This window comes from Ictidomys tridecemlineatus, chromosome 14, assembly GCF_052094955.1.
Source record: "Ictidomys tridecemlineatus isolate mIctTri1 chromosome 14, mIctTri1.hap1, whole genome shotgun sequence".
Lineage (NCBI taxonomy): Eukaryota > Metazoa > Chordata > Mammalia > Rodentia > Sciuridae > Ictidomys > Ictidomys tridecemlineatus.
In genome coordinates, this window is record NC_135490.1 from 29,846,812 (window position 1) to 29,851,379 (window position 4,568).

A 4,568-nucleotide genomic window follows, 5' to 3' on the forward strand; every position below is an offset into this window, starting at 1 on the left:
TGGTTCTAGAATGAAACTAAAAATGTTTTGATTCTGATCAGATCCAACTTATCTTTTTTTTTTCATTGCTCATGGCTTTTTTTTTTCTTTTCAAGATTCCAAGTCCAAAATCATGAAAATTTACTCTGATATTTTCTTCTAGCTGTTTTTCATGGATTTAACTTTCATTTCGTGTTCATTGTTTTAATTTATAGTAAAATATAAATACATTTTCAGTAGAGACAAAGACTAAAAGATTAAAATTTCAAATGTCTCTTTGTGAGCTCCCTTGCAAGGTTTTTTCCTTCCCAAGGATGACTTAGAAATTGTCATTCCAACCAGGTTTATGAATTAGCACCAATGCACATGAATTCAGCATGCCCTTTATATCTCTAAGTCCTCATTATCTCTCCATATGCAATTCACTCATTCTTATATTATGTTTTAATTGTAAGTCAGATTTCATCTCTGGATCCTGGGATACACTATGCTTCCGAAACAATAGCCTGTATTCACCATTTCCAAAGCCTGTGCAATATAAATCCTTTAATTTTGATCATATATCTAAGGCTTTCCCTTTCCCAGACTGACAAAGCCTTTGAAGTTGTATGGTTTTTCTTTTATTATCCATATATCATTATCCTAAAAGAAATCTAATCTCTAAAGAAACCATGTGCTTTTGGAAGTCATAGAAATATAAAATTGCATCCCAAAGTCTATTTTTATAATATTTTTCAATTTAACAAACATATAAGACCGCCTATATTGTATCCTCTGCAAGTATGTCCAAGATAGAAAAGAGATAATTTGCAACTGTTAATTTCCTGCTATACCTTTGCATTTGTGATATCATTCACAACTAATTATGCTTGGAGATTAAATTGGGTCCTGATCTTTTGCACCATTGCTCCAATTGACCAGCAGTATTAGTAAAACTGATTTTGGCCTACCTCCAGAGGTATATTTTAGTCCAAGATTAATGTTTGGTTCAAAGCCCTGGAAGAGTCTCCGCCTGACAAATATAATACTACTGAAGCTGTGTCTTGCTTGTTTTAGCCCCAGAGGATGTGGCACTGCAGTGTAGTTACACATGCACATAGGAAATAACAGTTCTAGTTCTAGCTCTGGTTAAGGAAATCACATTCCATTCTTATTCGTCTACTATAGCTATTGATAATGCCCGGATAGAATGTATGTAAAGTCATCACAGAACTACTAAGGAGAACTAAGAAATAAAATATGAATCCAAAGTACCACTTAACAAATGACAAATTTATAATTTTTCTTTCCTCTGGTGTTACTGGCCTAAAATCAAAGTACCAAACAAACACTCCTAAGTGACCACAGTGTTACTAAGAGAACTCCAGGAGGAATACTCTGGTTATGATTTAATAAGTTGGAAAAGGTACTCTGAATACTTAGGATGCAAGGCACATCTCAAATCCCAGATGTTTTTATTCTGTTCTCCACTCTCCCATGATACAAACACTAAGCAAACATGCATTCATGGGCTTCAAGAATAAAAATATCAAGGGAAAGAAATTCGCTCTGCCATTCACTGTGGCTGTGATCTCAACAGTATGGGGAAAACCACTGACCTTTAGGAAGCTGTCAGAGGACCAGAAAGTACCAAGAAGATAGTGGAATCGGTGGAACTAGCAAAACTGAATGACTGCTGAAGTTATTCTTGAACCACTGGGCTCAATCAAAACTTCATCTGGCTATTCCTATTCAGCATTTCAGAGAAGGAGCACTGAATTAATTAACCTGCGCACAATAAAGCACTACACAGGAGAGATCAAAGCAGGGCTGCAAGTCTTTGAAATAATTAACATGATATTGGAACCACAGTACCTGGTTCGAATATATGAACTACTTAAGTGGATCTAGTATACCCAACATTAGATAGATGGATCAATCAGTTGATAGATACAGATATATGTTCAAACAAACATACATACATGCCTAAATACATAGATGAAATATGAAATATAGGACTCAAGTAAGACTTCAAGTCTTATAACTTGATGTTAAAATAATCAGGATAACATGAAAAATTTTGCTCCGTATGTGTAACATGAATTGAATGGCATTCTGCTGTCTAATAAACCTAATTAGAATAAATAGAATTTAAAAATTAAAAAAAACAGGATACAATAACAAATACTAGGCATATGAAGTACGAGGAATACATCAACTCATGTAGAAAAGACAACCAAGAGATGTAAACACTGGGTAAACTAGATGTGGGAGTTAGCTGCAAAAGATTTTAAGGCAAGTATTGGAAAAGCACTGCATGAAACAAATGAAAATACTCTCAAAACAAATGAAAACAATGAAAGCCTCAGTAACAAAGTAAAACATATAAGAACTACATGGAAACCATATGACAAAAAAGCATAATAATGGAAGTTAAAAAAAAAGTCCTGATTGACAGAATAGAAGATGAGATAATAGAAGAAAGTGTCTGTCAATTTGAAGGAAGATCAGAAGATAACCACCAATATAAAGAAAAGATAAAAATAAGAAAATCAAACAAAACAGACCTGGGCAAGAATAACTGAAGGTTTAACATGTCATTGGAGTTCCTGAAGGAAAGAAGAAAGAGTGTGTATGTGGGGAAGGGACTTAAGGCAATATAGTTAAAAACATCTCTAAGTTGGTCAAAGACGAGCTCACAGATCCTAGCTTCACAAATGCCAAACAGGTTATATCCTCTTTAGAAACCTTAACAATTTATGGGTTTTATTTTTGTTATTGTTTTCTTATTACTTTTTGTTCATTTGTTTTTACTCTGCCCCATTTCTTTTACCTCTCTTGCAACTTTTCACTTTCACTCTCATTTTTCTCAAAATCCTTGCTTATGCCTCCTACAACATGTTTTAAATAACTCACTTGCAACTTGGCTTGAATTTTTATCATGGAAGCCTCCAAAACAGATTTTAAAGCATATTCTTTGAGGGAACAGGAGAGGTTAATAGTGAGGTGTTGTGTTACCTTTCTTTTCCAGCTGCAATAACTGTAATACCATAAATTTAGTGGCTTAAACAAGCTATGTATCATTTTACTGTCATGAAGGACCTAAGTATCTTTATACTACAATTAATGCACTGGCCAGGCTGCAACATTTGGGAGGCTCTAGGAAAGAATCAATTTGTTGCCTTCTCCAACTTCTAGAGGCTGCCCACATTCTTTAGCTCATGACCCCTTTTGCATTTTAAAAGCCAGTAATCACATTACTCCAACCTCTGACTTGGTCATCACAAGTCCTTCTCTAACTCTCCTGCCTCCCTCCTTCCTATAGAAGGATACTTGATATTACACTAGGCTCACCCAGATACTCCAGGATAGTCTTTCCAATGATTTTAAATTTAATGATAGCTAGAAAGCATCTTTTATCTTGCAAGGTAACTCTGTCATGGGATATGGGACTAGGATGTGGATGGACATCTTTGGGGGCCATTATTCCACTTACCATGGTGTAAGATTGCAGTGATTTTCTATTATCATATCCTCTTTTCAGATTTTTCTATTTGTCCTTGGTCTTTTGATATTTTATTGAAATGACAGTAGACATGGTTTTCTTTTCATTTATATTTCTTCATTGTGGGCTTTCAATTTAATATTTATGCCTTGTTTAAATTTTGAAAATTATTTTTACCATTTGTTGTATTGTATACATTCCTCCCTGTCCATTATTCTTTCCATAATGCCTATTCAAAATGTACTTAAGATATTGTATCTATTTTTATTGTTTCTGAACTTTGTTCCCATTTACTTTCAATTCTCCCTTTGCATTCGATTCTGAGAGAAACATCTGACTTTTTCTGCTAATTTTCCTGTGGCTCTATTTCAGTCTAATAATCAACTCTTTAGTTCTTTCTTTTGGAGAAAATATTTCTTTTTTCTACTATCTTCTAATTCTTTCCTTTAATCATCATGTATGCAATTTCTTCTGTTTATGATAATTTAAGTGCATTTGAGTTTCAAGTGGTTTCTCTCTTCTCTCTTTTTCTTGTAAAAACTTTGTCTTTAATAATGTTGCTTTTTGTTAAGTGTGGCAAGTGGTTTTATTTCATGGCTCCAAGTGTCTTTAATTTTCTCTTGATCTTTAATTTATAGCTCTGAATTTTATTTGAGGATTGTCCCTTACCTGTTATAAGATGCAGTGATGTTGCAGATCCTGGAAATCAGTAGCTATTGAAAACAATTGTTCAGTTTCTATGACCTACATTGCTTTTGCCAGAGAACAAAGACTGTTGTACCAGCTGGCTGTCTAGCATACAGAGGGAGGCACAGCTACTCTGAAGTACTTCTTGACTTTATAATTCTGACAATTATCCTCAGGTCCTATTAAAGTTTGTATCCTGTATGACCCCAAAGGCCAAGTTGGTGCTATTGGGAAGTGGCAGAAATTTTGGGAGATGTGGTCTGATGGGAGATCCTTTGATCCTTGGGGGTCAAGGACTCAGTGGGATTATAGGAACTTCTTCTCTCTCTGTCCAAAAAAAAAAAAAAAAAAAGGTTTTGCTCTGCCTCAAACTTCTAGCTTGTTGTTGTACTTCACTATAATCCCAACAGCAGGGCAA